Genomic DNA, 16,346 nt, shown 5'->3' with positions numbered 1-16,346 from the left:
ATTAACTAATTAACTACTAATCAACCTAAATCGTCACAAAGAGCAGAAAGAGAATTGTACGAAAATATATCAATTGAAAGTGGGAAAAACAGAATCCACCCTAGTTTCACTAATCAGATTGCCATCATGTTATATAGACTGATAGCTATGTGATTATTCAAGTGAGTTTATCAAGCCTTTAAAATTAAAGTCTTAAACCTCTAATTAATCAATCAGCTCCCGCATCTCTAATTAATAGTGGACTCTAAATTATAATCATACACCTTCCAGTGCTATGATTGTCTAATGCCCTAAATTAATTATCCCTAATGTCTTAGCGAATAACTAATTAGAAACATTGCATTAATCCCTGGATAATCTCTAATTAAACTAATTAACGCAGCTATCGCATTTAACTAATTAGTCTAATCAAGAATTCCTAACAAACACTATATCAACTCCCGTATCAATAGTGTTTCTAACAATTATAACCAATTAAGAATTAAAATTGAAATTATAGGAATTGCAATCATGAATCATCAACACATCTATTAATCCTATAACATGGCGACAATCATCATATTAGCTACCTAGGGTTTCATCATATTCCCACAAAAGAAGCTTAGAATATCATGGAATTGAAAACACAATTATAATTCCAAGGAGTCATTGCAATAGAATTCATATTCAGCAGTAAACTCAAGATATTGAATCCTAAAACAAAAACCCAACAATTCCTTTAAGGAATTATCTCTTCCACAATTCTTCGCTTCAAATCAATTGATCCAGGTGACGGCTCCAGACAAGACCCTCTCCAAAAACTCTCTAGGTTAAAAGAATGGTGAAAGATGGCTCCCCCCCTAGGGTTTCCTAATTTTGTTATGAGGAGTATTTATATCCACAACAAAAAAAAGATTTCCGAAAGATATATGCTGGCTCCAAATTGCGCAAAACTCCTCAATATTGCTCGTAATTCCATCTAAGTCCTCAAAGACCTACAATATCAAATTACACATAATTAAGCACCGACTTCTTATAATTTCTATAAAATTAATAATAATTTAACATGAATTGCACAATAAAATATGAGTATAATATGCCCTTATCACATATTCGGCTATGTTGTTGGTGCAGGGGAAATCAATCTTCGCTGCAACAGGAAAATGGCGCCCTTCCGGGGATATCAGCACTGCGCCAATCCCTGATCCGGTGGAATTAACTGCACCATCGAAGTACATCTTCCATCTGGTGGTTTCCTCCTCACCACTCATTTGGAGGATTTTTTCGTCGGGGAAATCAGAGTCGATCGGTGTGTCATCGACAATCGGGAATTCTGCTAAATGATTTGCTATCGCTTGGCCCTTGACTGATGTGCGCGACACATATTCGATGTCGTACTCCGTCAGTTGGCAACGCCATTTTGCTATGTTCCTCATGGAGGACGGAGTACTAAGCAGATATTTCAAAGGATCTGTCTTCGACAGCAGGCGAACAGTATGGTAGAGAGTGTATTGCCGGAGTCTCTGCATGACCCACACAAGTGCGCAACACATTTTCTCTATCTCAGGGTAGTTGGACTCCCCTTCAGTGAACTTTTTGCTCAAATAATAAATGGCTCGCTCTGCGTGAGAGGACTCGTCCTTTTGTCCTAACATGCATCCGATGGATTGTCGGCGCACCGTCAAGTACAAAATGAGAGGACGATCAGGTGAAGGTGGAACTAACACCGGCGGCTGACTTAAATATGCCTTGATGGTATCAAAAGCTTTCTGACACTCATCATCCCATTCGACCGCTGCATTCTTGCGAAGCAAACGGAAGAGTGGTTGGCACTTGTCTGTCAAATTTGCGATGAAACGCGCGATGTAATTCAGCCGTCCTAAGAAGCTCCTCACTTCGCGCACTGTCGATGGAGGGGGCAATTCCATGATCGCTTTAACTTTGTCAGGGTCGACCTTGATGCCTTCCTCACTGACTATAAACCCTAACAATTTCCCTGACTTGACGCCAAATGTGCATTTTGTTGGGTTAAGTCGGAGTTTGTATTTCTTGAGGCGGTCGAACAATCGTTTGAGGTTAACCAAATGATCTTCTCCTTCTTTGGACTTCGCGATCATGTCGTCTACATAGACCTCGATCTCTTTATGCATCATGTCATGAAAGAGAGTGACCATTGCTCGTTGATAGGTTGCCCCGGCATTTTTGAGACCGAAAGGCATGACCTTGTAGCAAAATGTACCCCACATCGTGATGAATGTGGTCTTGACTTTGTCTTCTTCGGCCATCTGAATCTGATTGTATCCAGAGAAACCGTCCATGAAGGAGAATTGTGAGTGGCGTGCTGTATTGTCCACCAAGACATCGATGTGTGGCAGCGGAAAATTATCCTTTGGGCTAGCCCTATTGAGATCTCGGTAGTCGATGCAGACTCTGACTTTCCCATTTTTCTTTTCCACTAGAACAATGTTCGCTACCCATTCAGAGTAATTGCATACCTCCAGGAATCCCGCGTCTACTTGCTTGATGACTTCTTCCTTAATGCGTAAGAGAAGGTCAGCTCTTTGACGTCGCAAGTGTTGGCGTTTGGGTGGGAATCTTTCAGTATCGAGTGGGAGGAAATGCTTTACGATTGAGGGGTCTAGGCCTGGCATATCGGCGTAGGACCAAGCGAAGACCTCCTGGTACTCTGTCAAGAAGTTGATCATTCGGGTCCTCTGTGCAGAGTCGAGTCCTATTCCGATTCTAAGGGTGCGTGGTTCGCCTGCATTGCCTACGTTGATGTCTTCGGTTGGCTCAACGGAAGTGAGTTGGTGGTTTTCGAGACGATGCAAACTCTCTTCTATCTCGGGCACGCGACCATCCTCGTCAAGTCCTTCCCCGAAGTATATGGGTAGGGACTTTCCGAGATGTGTTTCGAGTGAATCCGAATCGTTATATCCATGATTTGGATTCGATTGGAGCCTGGACATGAAAGTGAATTGTCTTAGAAATTAAAGATGTTAGAAGCGAGTGCAAGAGAGAATTTAGGGACAGGAAATCAAAAACATGCAGGGATTCTATTAACAAGCCATAACAAAAACCCCTCTTCTGTCATGTGGCTTATGGCATTGCCGACATGCAGGTAGCATTATGTATAAAGACCGTCTTACACATCGGCAACTATGGCCGAGTAGAGCGGGATTGAAGTCCAGTTGGTAAGCTCCTCATCCTCCTGTGCAGGACGGATATGAACCTTAGAAGATGTCTCCTCAATGACGGCATGTATGGCTGGCAAAGCTAAAAACGCTTCAACCGCATCCGAAGAGAAGTCATCTGTTTCAGTGATTGGGTTCTCTGAGGTGTCTCCCATGATTTGTGGTGGTGCTGCAAAAAACTGTGAGAGTGGTGGAAATGGCATGCCCCTATAGAGCTTCCCATAATGTGCAGCAAGGTGGTGTAGATGTTTTCCGCGACGGGCTTGTGTGACCTCATGGCAGGAAGGGCGAAAGCCGAGTCCCCTCCTATTGCGGTATTCCTCCATTTCGATTGGTCGAAGAATTCCCTGTGCGCGTGCCCCGAGTCCAGTTCCAGGGACATAATTGTTCTTCAAGAGAACCTTTCCAATCATGCGATCAGTTCGCGATGGACTAACCTCTCCGTAGTCTCGAATTACGGAGATCATGTCAAAAGAATGGAAAGGGAGATTCTGATCTTCTCCAATGCTGATATAAGGGATGGCCGTTTCTTTATAGACCGCGTAATCTTCCTCGCCGTTGACAGTGATGAGTTTGCCTTCGGCAAAGAATTTTAACTTCTGGTGCAATGATGAAGGAACGGCGCCGGCGGCGTGAATCCATGGTCTTCCAAGTAGGAGACTAAAAGCATTGGGTATTTCCAAGATCTGGAAGGTAATAGAGAATGAGCAAGGACCCACCTCGATTAGGAGATCAATTTCACCGTTCACCACTCTCTTAGAGCCGTCAAAGGCTCGAACGGTGGTCTTGCTTGCACGAATGTGACTCATGTCCACGTTCATCTGTTTCAACGTGGAGACGGGGCAAACGTTAAGAGCAGAGCCGTTGTCGATCATGACTCGACCAACGATGTGGTTGTTGCACTTGCAAACTATGTGCAACGCCCGCAAATGTGCTTGTCCTTCCGTGGGAATTTCGTCTTCCGAAAAGGAAATCTGATTTGAGAAAATAGAATTCACCGTCTCCTCAATTCTATTCGGTGCAGTATCTTTCGGGACTTGTGCCGCGGTGAGAACTTTCAGCAAAGCGTTCCGATGAGGTTCGGAGTTCAAAAGCAATGCGAGCAATGATATATGAGCTGGTGACTTGCTCATTTGCTCGATCACTTTGTACTCGCTTGCTTTGATCACCTTCATGAAGTCTTCGGCTTCTTGATCGGTGACCTTCTTTGTAGAGAATGACACGGCTTTTGGAGCGATTGAGGATTCAGTAGCAAGAGCCTTTCCTTTGTCAATATGCTCTGGACCCTGATATACTCGTCCCGAACGCGTGATTCCCATCGTGCTCATCTTCAATTCTGCACTGGCAACCTCGCTCTCGTATGTCCCGGGAACTCGACTATCGTGATAAGGCTCCTTTGCAGGAACTTCTATAACGAACGGGGCGGGAGCGAATGCGAGTTCTACTGGAGCATAGTTAATAGCAAATGGAATTGAGGGCTTTCGCGCATCTTCTTCCTCCTCAATAGCAGCAATGCTAATCATGTTCACAGAAGGTCCTGCACCTGATCCATGATCCGGAAGAGGATTTGCACGGACATTTGGCGGCTTCACCTCATTAAAGGAGATTTGTCTTGCATCAATCATCTCCTGAATTTTATCCCGGAGTCTCCAACAAGTGTCCAGGGTATGACCAGGAGCACCCCGATGAAATTCGCATCGAAGATTCTGGTTCTGCATGGACGGATCGAAACGAGGATTTGGTGCTTCCGTTTTGATCTTGTCGCCTGCAAGGAGCTGTCTGAATATGTAAGAGGGAGGAGCCGGCAAATTGGTGTATTGCTTGCGTGAACGCGGTTGAGCAGTATTGTCTTGTTGAGTTCTAGGAGCTGGGACACGTTGAGCCGGCTGAGGAGGCCTCGAAGTCGGGGGTCTAACTGGTTGAACTTGAACAGAAGGGTACGGTTGCGGAGGTTGCGACTGGATAACAGTGGGCGGGGTTGAGAAGTAAGCTTGCGGCGTTTGATGAGGTTGCATATACTGCACGGGATGCGCATATGGCTGAGAAATCGGTAATGCAGGGGCGTAGTCCACCGACATTGGGTGTGGAGCTTGATGTCCAGGATTGACGATGCCGATAGTCGCGTTTTTGCCTCTTCTGGATGTTCCGGCAGTTTGTTTCTTCGGTGTCTCTCTGTCTTTATTCCTTGCCGGATCTTCAATTCTTCCTAACTTAACTCCCATATCCAACTTCTTTCCTGCCTCAATCAGGTCTGAGAAAGAGGAAGTATGAGCCAGGAGATGTGAATAATACGCGCCTCTGAGCGTAGAATGAAACAGTTGAACTTGCTGACGCTCAGTGATTGGAGGTATATGCTTTGCCGCTTTTCCCCTCCATTCCGTTGCGTATGCTTCGAAAGTTTGACTTTCTTTCATCTCTGCCATGCTAAGATCAAGAAGAGTAGGAGGTGTCTCTGCACAGAATCGGTATTGGTCGAGGAATTTCTGAGAGAGATCTGTCCATGTAGAGATGTCGCCGGCTTTCAGGGTCATAAACCAATCTAGCGCTGATCCCGTAAGACTGTCTTGGAAAGTCTGGACGACAAATTCCTCATAATCCCAATACGGAAGCATTTTGCTATGGTAGTGACGGAGATGATGCCGAGGGTCTTTGGTCCCGTCGTACCTCTTGAAATCTGGAATTTTGATCTTAGGGGGTAACAACATGCCTGGAAAGAGATTCCAGTCACTGTCGCTGAAGTCATGACGGGACGTGCCTGCTTGGAGGGTTCGAATGGTTTCCTCCATTCTCTTCATTCTTTTCTCCTGTTCATTTTCAGGAGGAATGTTCGTCGGTAGAATTGCAGGTGCGGCATGAGTAGGTGTGCCAGGCTCAGTGGGAGGAATATTTAGAGGCGGTGGAGTTTGGTAGGAGAAGCTCATTTGGGTTTGTGGAGCTTGGAATGAAAAAGGTTCCATAGTGGGAGCAGGGACTTGTGTGATCGCGACTGGAGGAACCGTCGGTGGTGGAACGGTGTAAATGGGGGATTGAGTAGGTATGGTGAGCGGCGGCAAAGTGATCATTGCGGGATCTGTTGATAGGAACGCCGCGGGTGGAAATGGCACTGATGTCGGAGCCGGTGGTGGTGGCATAGGATCACTGACTGGAGTGATTGTCGGCACATATGTCGTTGCTGGAAAAGACATATCTTCGCTATCAGTCACATAAATAGGAGGGTCAATCGGATTCCGATGAACAGTTGTCCTGCGTTCAGGAGACGGAGTATGGCTTGAGGAAGCTCGGTTTTGATCCCGAAGCATTGCCATGAGCTCTGTCATATTGGTGTTCATATTGGCAGCCAACTGATTAACGATCCCTTCAAGTGCGGCAAAGCGCACGGGATCGACAACATTGGGTGACACTTGTGCAGGAGAAGGGAAGTGCGTTGGAATAGCACCGGAATACGTTGTAGGTGCTGGAGATGATATCACACGTGTATCTTCCGGATGGACTGTGCAGGCATCGGTGGCGCGTCTCGCTCCGAGATAACAGGTTGTTGCTCTTCAGCCATTTTTCCGCGTGCCCGAGTAGGGTATCGATGCGACGCCAGTTGTTAATACCTATATATGTGTAAGTGTATAAGTGCAATTGTTATGTGTTAACCATCTTCTAGATGTAAATGACAGTATATAAATGCATGAGATGTATGAGTTTAAAAACACTAATGCCATTACATCAGCTTGATTCGCGTTTCATAATTTACAAAGGCAGTCTGTTCAAAAGGAAACATAAACATTAAACCGCCAACTGTTACGACCCGTAGCTGAGTGAGCGCTACGCGAATTCTGTACAGGCAAAAACGCTCAGTAAATGAGCTCAAGGGTGGGAGATCCTGCGCGCTCTTGCCTGCGCTAGATCCAGCGTAGCGTTCAAACGCGCTATCTCCCTGTCTTGGCCGGCTACGCGTGCACGAGTTTGAACCAACTCGCTCTGAAGCTCTCTGTGATCAGTGAGTTCTGCGCGAATATCCACTAGCTCACAGCGAAGACGATCTCGTTCTGCCCTAATAACCTGCAGCTCTGTGCGTGCGACTCCTTGACTTGAGCTCTCTGCATCCGAAATGTCTGCGTGCGATGTTGGCAGTATCCGTGGCATGCGTAGTCGACGAACAGGTGCGAATCCATATGGATGGAACTGCATCACATACGCTGCTGTAGCTGCAAAAGCTCGCTCCTCGTCAGTGGGATGTTCTGGAAAGTACAATTGCTGGACGATGCGCGTGCTCCATAAGCGTCGGACCTCTCTAACTCGTAGAATCCTATCCGGGAGTGAAATTGTGGTGTTTGACCATCTGAAGCAGTGTGAAGTGCGATCTGCTTCTATAGGCATATCTTGTAGCCCGCCGAGTTGTCTGATGACTCGGGATGGAAAGATAAGTGTGCTCCCCAAATGACTGATTAAGGGAAGTCCTATAATCGAAGGACATCCCATGATCATGGGACCGCCAGGATTCCAACGTGTAGTCCATAAAAACTGTGCTGGGGTGAGCTCCTCCATAAACTGCATCCAGTCGGTGTAGTTACGGTCGGAAGGTCGAAACACATGAAGTAAGCGAGCGATGAGTGATCGCTCGTCGGTGATACATGAAAAAGGATGAGATAAGCCGAACGGCCTGAGGTGTGCGAGAAGCCAAATCTGAAGCAAATGTGGAGATCCTCTCATCCTGCCCCGTCGATTCTCTCGTACATAGTCAAGAGACCGAATGGTCTCAGCCAAAACGGCTTCCACATAACTATGGCCTCCTACCACTTGGAGGATGACTTGAGCAAGTGCCCCGTCTGTGAGGTTCGACGAGTACGGGAATAGCATGGTTCCGAAGATGAGTAAAAGAAATCCGTGACAAGCGTCGCGCTGATAAGACTCTCCTGTGGCATTCAAAGCACTGGTCTGTATGAAGTCTATGAGCCATGTGGTCCTAATGCTGTGCTCCCCTCCATACTGAAGCTCGCAATAAACTTCTTCGTTGCGGAGACCTAAAAGGACGGCTAGTCTTTTCTGTATCGTGGCAAACGGGTTGGGCACCACGATGTCATGAACCGGTGTAGACAGCTGAAGAAGCGTCGCATATTCCTCTACTGTAGGTGCTAACTCTGTCCCATGGAAGCTGAAAACGGCTCGCTGAGTATCCCAAAAACTAATGGCAGTTCTGAGTAGGGTCCAATCAATGGGAGAATCGGCGAGCAATGGTAGGTCTCCTATGAAGAGCCGGAGGAATGCGCGGTCTACTGGGCGGAATATGTTCCAAAGGCGAGTAATGTCCGCTGACGGTGTGATGATGACTCCAGCCTAGGACAGGGACGCGGGCGATCCATTCTTACCTAAATGGATAAGATATTGGTTTAATGTTTATAAACAAACTGATGTAATGTCCTAGTTTGTTTTGGAAATATGCATGCAGGTACAGAAAATAAATTATAGCACGAGTTCTTTACATTATACAACACTCTCTTAGTGAAAACAACAAAAGGCTCGCCTAAAAAAGAAAACTACGAGCCGACTCAAAGACTCAACTTTTGGGTCGGTAGGCGGCGTGAAGGTTATTTTTGGCCCAGCATGACGGTCCCTGTTTATGCATGGTTTCAGTGCTCTACTGGGAAAACCACTAACTAGGGATGGGGGCCCTCGATTCAAGGGTGTCAATTCCTTGAAATCGAGCGAGGATCTTTGGGGGCCGGTTCGGTGGCGGAGCCGACTCGATCCGTTCCCTTACTCGGAACCTCTGACTAACCTAGCTTCCTAAATTGGCGCCCGTGGGATTTCAGGCGAGGTACCTAAATCCACTAGTATGATGCAATGCAAGTGCGGAAAGTAAAGGTGCATAAAGTAGATAAGCGGAAAATTGTAGAAAGCGGTAAATGAACATGCAAGCAAACAAACGGGATCGAGCCTGAACCCACTAAGTATGTCCCCAGCGGAGTCGCCAAGCTGTACGGACCCGAATGTGGACTCTCGTCGGGGCCCGCATCGCGCGCTTTTGGATCGCGCGGCTTGGTCGGAACGTCCACCTTCCCGCGGGGACGCGCGTCGGACACGCGTGAGAGAAGGAGTCGCCACTTATCATTTTACGACCCGAAGGTCGAGGGCGGATAAGTTACCCTGGGTCTAGGGGTATGGAACACCTAGTTTGTTGTTAAGGCATTGGTCTGTGCGGAACCGGAAAGTCCGTGTTCGGGGGTTCATGTTACGTGCGGGCCTATATCCCGCACGCCCTTTCGGTACTCTGGTTTGCTAGGCTTGCATGTTTTATTATTTACCGCGTGGATTAAGTTGCGCTCAGCTCGCACGTTTTGACACCGTAAACTCGATGAATTAAACGATGTCGGTTGAGAAGCCAAGAGAGAAGTAAATCTGTGTGTCAGGGAATTGGTTCACAATCTTGCATTACAGTTCATCGAACCATGGATGTTGAATCCCTGCGTGAACCAGAACCGCGATATCTTGGATTCACTTGTGTCTGGGCAAGCATTAGACCGATTCGATTAATTCGACTCTCGGACCGTTCGCTCACCGACTGGAATTCTTACAGAATAAAATGCACCAAATAGAATCCTTACAATGCTCTCAAAAACAATAAATACAAATTGCAAAAGGGTCGAATTCCAGTCGTTTCGCGTTCGGTTATTATTCCACTCTAACTCACCGAGTTTAGGGAAAAGACCGAAGAACTGAAATTCAATGAACGCTCTCACTGAATAGGGCGTTGGACCCTGTGAGTGTTGATTAGGGTGTTGGACCCTGTGCTCGATGATTAGGGCGTTGAACCCTAATATTATTCGGCCTAGGGGTCAGGCCCGACCCGCATGGCAAACAGGTGCAGAAAGATAACAAGCAACAGGTTAATAACAGACAAAGTGTTTGTTATTGTCTTGTTTACGTGAATTAACAGATTATTAACCCAGGGGTGTTTTTGCAAGCAAATGCCATATGCTAAACAATCAAACATATGCCAATGTTTCAGCATTCGGCTTTGTTTTGAGAACTTGACAAAGAGAGTCAAATCTCAGGTGTGTGAATCGCTTTTACAGTTGTTCTGTATTGTGACACTGAATTACCACTGAATTAACCAAACTCGTGTTTTGACTCTAGATTTGGAATCTAGAATTCCTCCTAACCATTATCTAGTGTTTGGTTAGGTCGAGTGAAAGGTTAATCAACATTTCACAGGTTTTCTGACAAGGATCAACTGTTCTAGTTACCCGAGTCTATGTTAGGATAGCAGAAACTCATCAGTTAGATAAGAAAAGGCTATGCAGATGAACCTGCACCTGAACAGGTAGCCCGTTCTTATCCCGTACTGTAGTGTTTCTGTTATGCTAACCCTAAGGATGTCGCTGGATTGTGAAAAGACGATTTTGCCCTTTATTTGAAAATTGTTTTCAGAAAAAAGGGGAAACATCACAGTGCGGGCCACCTCGGCCTGTAGCCGGTGTCGACCGATTCCCTGGATCATCCAGGGTTGTGCAAGAACCCTGAAAAAGCCAAAGAATCGGTTGATCTGTCCGGAAGTGATCCAGAAAGATCTTCTGTATCTTGACATGAGTTACCTGGAATCAAGTGAAAACTCAAGTTGAGACACAAAAGCCCTTTTTAGACGTCCATGCTACATCGGACCGCGCGTTTCGGGTTTTGAAATTGATAAGTTTAAAAAGGGCACCAACATCCTTTGACGACTCGTCGACGCGAGTTATCAGTTAATGTCCAATTCGGGTAAACTTTATCAGTGTGAAGTGAGTTTAATCGTGTGAGCGTCCCGATTAACCAGTTTGTGGCATTAATGCTTAAGGGTTGTGCCGAATGCATTAATTGTGAAAACGATTCGCGACTCGACGACCAAGACGATTCCATAAGGATCGAGGATAATTTGGTCTAATGACCGAAACTATCCTCATAACCAAATGGACCCGAATGAGTCATCGATACTCGAATCCATGCATGCTTTGTTTAAAAGAGTCTTTACATGATATTTTAATATGGGAATCGTAAAGACATTGAAGTAAAACTTCACATCATCCGATCAACAAATTAAACTTGAGATAAGGAATTCATTCTTGACTCAAGGAAGGCCAAGAAGCCCTCGGCTTCATCTTGTGAAGGGTGGCCGAAGGTTCTCATGGCTCTATCCGAGTCACGAACGATTTCCTAATCGTGGTTTAATTATTTCTCGCATGCTCAAACATCGACCGTGATAAATAGCACCCTTTTTTAACAAAAGCCGGCGTTATCACGATTTGTTTAGCTCATTCAAACATACAAACATTCACAAACGTGTTAATTAAGGAAAAGGATAACATAACACCGGCTTCATGCATGCAATAATGATAAACAAACTCGGAAATTAACTTGAATAGGCTAAGGAGACCGATCTTAACCCGAAAAGAGCAATTTAAATCTCAACCCTCTCCTTTAGAGAATTGGCCGAGACTTAATGTGCCATAATAGGGTCGGGATAGTCTTCTTTATGATGATCCAAGCCCCTTTCCGACATGGTAGCAAGTCCTAAGATAGTGTACGTGTATAATATAACATAAAATTGCATAAAAATTAAATCTTGTGAATGAAACATGCATGAAAACACCATAATACTCCATAGCCATGCAAAAAATAAAAAGTCCTAACTCCTCTAAGTCGAGAGTGTTTTACCTAGCCTCGGAATACGAGGAAAGAGTCGGGGAAGTGTTTGAGAGTCGGGTGACTCGGTGGAACCCTTAAAAGGGTATTCGGGTGCAAGGATGGACGTGCACGGGCACGGTCGAGCACGGTGACGGGAGCTAGTGGGCACGGACGTGCGCTGGTGACGGGCGCGGGCGTGCGCTGGTGACGGGCGCGGGCGTGCGCTGATGACGGGCGCGGCGTGCGCTGGTGACGGGCGCGGCGTGCGCTGGTGACGGGCGCGGGCGTGCGCGGGTGACGCCTGGCTGCGGATGCTGGCTGCGCTCGGTGACGCCTGGCTGCGCTCGGTGACGCCTGGTGACGGGCACTGTTCACCCGAGAGCTCCAACTTCACCCGAAATGATCCAAAATGATAAGCAAACGACTCCAAACTAAAAAACTGGGTTCAGAAATGGAATCCTTGGGTCCGAAACATGTCGTCTATGAAGTTTGAAGAATTTTGGATATAAGTCGGAATAGTGCCCGCTATGGATCCCGACCTAAACTCCAAAGCTATTTGGCTTGATTCTTGATTTTCATGAAGTTCTTTGCTTGCTGCTGGTTCCTAAGGAGTTGAGAGCATTTTCTAGAGGGAGAAACTAGCAAGATGAGGTGTGCTTCATGAATGATTAGCTTAATCACAAATAGGCAATATATATGTGAAGCTAATGAGCAATTAAGCAAAACAAAGCACCATTAAGGGCCTCATTAATGAAGGTCGGTTGCCCTAATGGAGATGAGGATGAATGTCATCCAAGTATCTTGATGAGGAAGAGCCAAGAAGCATTAATGGAGGTGGAGTTAATGGCTTGAGTGTTGACTTGGAAGACCAAAGATATTTTGGGCTAGGTGAGGGCAAGAGAGGAAAGGGGAAAAGGCCGAAAAGTTTGGGGCAAAGGGCGGTTGCCCTTGGGCAGCCCGTGGGTCCCACGGCTTGTGAGGAGAAACCGGGAAAAGACTCGGGTCTCGATTGGTCGCGTATTCGAAGTTCGTGGTTCGAATTGAACGTCGAATTGTCTGTATACGCGTGAAAACGGAGTTAATGAGCCCAAGATTGACATTTTCTATTGAGAAATGTCCCGGATGTGTGTGGGGCTCGGGAGCCGATTTTGCCCATTGCAAGTGATCGGGGCGAAGTTGTCCGCTTCTGACAGCATATCCCGTGTCTGCATCTCATGTTGGTCATTTTGGCATAAGTTGTCAAACCACGTGAACAATCATCCCTTAAGCCGGTAATGCTAACGTGGGGCCGGAGACGTCCTAGGAGGCCGAGACTGGTTTTCTCAAGATGACTTCTGAGTTGCTTGGGCACTCCGGAGATTACTGTAATCTCTGTTTGTCAAGATTAGACCTCCAAGGACTTGAAGAGTGTATCTGAGACCTCTAAAGCACTGTTTGAGAGATCTAGATGAGTTGTGTGAATTATTCCGACGACTCCACATTGAGCCTTAAGAAGGCTAGCATTGTGTAACGTAAGCATTCGGCGTCAAATTTCCCCAAAGAGGACCTCCGGATATGGATTTCCACTGAAAATGGTCATTTCCGCTCTTCGGAGGTTACTCGGGAAACCGCGAAGGGTTTTGCTGTCTGTTTTGCCCAATTGTGAATGTCTGCTAGAGTTTTCTGGGCAATGCAGTATGAACTTCGTTTGCCGTAATTCCATCAGACCCTTCTCCGGCTATGCTCTTCTGAAGAGGGGTATGCTTGTTTTGCCGTTCGGAAGTCATTTGAAGTGTCTGTGTGACTTCCAAAAGACAATCTGAAGCGTTGTTCCTACTCTGTGTGCTGATGGGGCATGGCCGCGTCTGATATTTGGAATTAACTTTTCTCTAGGAAACCGGCATTTTTGGACTTCCACTGAAAAGTTGTCTGTATACAGAAAGTTGTTCTGTATAGAACAGATGATTTGCAAAATGCCTTTGGGGACACTCTTCATCTATTTGGCACTGGTGTGGATTTTTGGAGTCCAATATTCACTATCTTCCGATGACCGAGCGAACTATCGGAAAATAGTGCCGTCCGTGTAATACACTGAAAACGCCGGTTTTGGACATTGTTGAGTTCTTTGGTCGCTCTGTTCCCCTTTGGTGACCCCTAGAGTCCTTCTGTCATGTCCATGGGCCATTTGCTCAATTTTGCCAACTTGAGGATGAATAGTGATTTCTTGCTCTGCCGAGCCGTTTTCTGTATTCTGCTCAAGTCGTGGCTTGGGTCATTGCTAATATCATTGTTTGGAATGGTGAGCCAAAATGGGGTGCTGACAGCTTGCCCCTCTTTGACTGCTTGCTCGAGTAGAGGATGCAATCAAAGATTTCAAAAGCACCCCAGTTTGATAGCAATGATCAAAATGGAATTTCCTATATGGCCCTCTCCTTTTTGTTTTGGATATGTAGGATGTTGTACCTAATAAGAGGGAATATGGTGAGATGTGCACAATAACATGTAGAGTTCGGAACAAAGCTGAAACAGGCAATTAAAGTCGGGACTGACCCGACGGGGATTGACCCCAATGCAAGAAAAGTAATCGGGACTGACCCGAAGGGGTTTGCAATATGCACGAAAAGTAATCGGGACTGACCCGAAGGGGACTGACCCCAATGCAGGAAAAGTAGTCGGGACTGACCCGAAGGGGACTGACCCCAATGCAGGAAAAGTAGTCGGGACTGACCCGAAGGGGACTGACCCCAATGCAGGAAAAGTAGTCGGGACTGACCCGAAGGGTTTGCAATATGCACGGGGCGCATACCGAATGAACTGCATGGTTCAAAGGCGCCTACCCGGTGGACTTGCGAGATGCACGAGCGCTTGCTCGGCGAGTTTGCAATATGCACGGGGCGCATACCGAATGAACTGCATGGTTCAAAGGCGCCTACCCGGTGGACTTGCGATGTGCACTGCAATCCTGAGAGGGTGCACGCTAATGAAAATGCATTGCGGAAATAAATGTGCACTGCGGTCCTGAGAGGGTGCACGCTAATGAAAATGCATTGCGGAAATAAATGTGCACTGCAGTCCTGAGAGGGTGCACGCTAATGAAAGTGCATTGCGGAAATAAATGTGCACTGCAGTCCTGAGAGGGTGCACGCTAATGAAAGTGCATTGCGGAAATAAATGTGCACTGCAGTCCTGAGAGGGTGCACGCTAATGAAAATGCATTGCGGAAATAAATGTGCACTGCAGTCCTGAGAGGGTGCACGCTAATGAAAATGCATTGCGGAAATAAATGTGCACTGCGTCCTGAGAGGGTGCACGCTAATGAAAGTGCATTGCGGAAATAAATGTGCACTGCAGTCCTGAGAGGGTGCACGCTAATGAAAATGCATTGCGGAAATAAATGTGCACTGCGGTCCTGAGAGGGTGCACGCTAATGAAAGTGCATTGCGGAAATAAATGTGCACTGCAGTCCTGAGAGGGTGCACGCTAATGAAAGTGCATTGCGGAAATAAATGTGCACTGCAGTCCTGAGAGGGTGCACGCTAATGAAAGTGCATTGCAGAAATAAATGTGTGAGAAGTAAATGCAAACACTGGGGAGTGGTGTGAGGTGTGGAAGGAATCATTGTGTTCCTTCCCTCGTTGATTTCGTCCATGTCGCAATCAATGCTGTGGTGGGACGTTTCATTGCTCGCCAACTGATTGCGATGTAACTGAGTGCCTGGAGTGTTGTCCTGAAGGTCTCTCTTCGGATTTAGACTGTAGCCTTTGGCATAAGACAGACATGCATTCGTCAAAAAGAAACTCTTTTCGGGGTTCAAATCCTGCTTCCTGCAACTAGAATCAAAAGGGCTAATAGTGGTTGTCAATCCTACTCTATAGCCATAATGAAGATGTATCAAGAAGTCTGAATAATAATGCTTTGGGGATTTGAACATGATGACCATTTAAAGGGGTGGTCGTCTCCCACTAGATTGTGACTCGACAAAAGGCTTATATTTACAGAATGGGCTTGACCCGTAGAATTTGCATTAAGGAAAATGGAGGGATTTTGGGATCCTCCATATCAAGGATACGACGATTCGACTGCATGTCGAAACGTGTCTTGTGCTGTGAGAGTCAAAGAGAGTTTGCTTGCATCGGAGACTGCCAAACTACTACTTGTTGTCGCTTCACACTGAGTGTAGTTGTTACTTCATAGTCGAGCTGCCGAAGGCCCCTAACTTTTGCCTAGGTCGCAAGATGCGTGACGACCTAGCGGGGTATTCTTTTAGACTCTTTTCTCATTTAGAGCTCACCTTTTGCTATGACCGTCCCAATTGGATTTGGTCATACCTCTCGGTTCCTCTAACTTTTGCCTAGAGCGCCTTTTCGGGTTTTCACTCTAGCGAGGATTTCGCTTTGTACTCTCCTTTTGCCACGATTCCCCTTTTTCGGGATTTTAAACCGTGCCCCTCATTCCCTAATTTTTGCCTAGGCCGCCTCAAAGAGGTTTTCAACCTAGCGGGAGATTTACTATTTTTCTCTCAGGACAAGTTCAGAGAAAGGGAAA

The sequence above is a fragment of the Punica granatum genome, chromosome 5 (genome assembly GCF_007655135.1).
Source record: "Punica granatum isolate Tunisia-2019 chromosome 5, ASM765513v2, whole genome shotgun sequence".
Classification (NCBI taxonomy): domain Eukaryota; kingdom Viridiplantae; phylum Streptophyta; class Magnoliopsida; order Myrtales; family Lythraceae; genus Punica; species Punica granatum.
Note: the sequence above shows the minus strand (reverse complement) of the source record.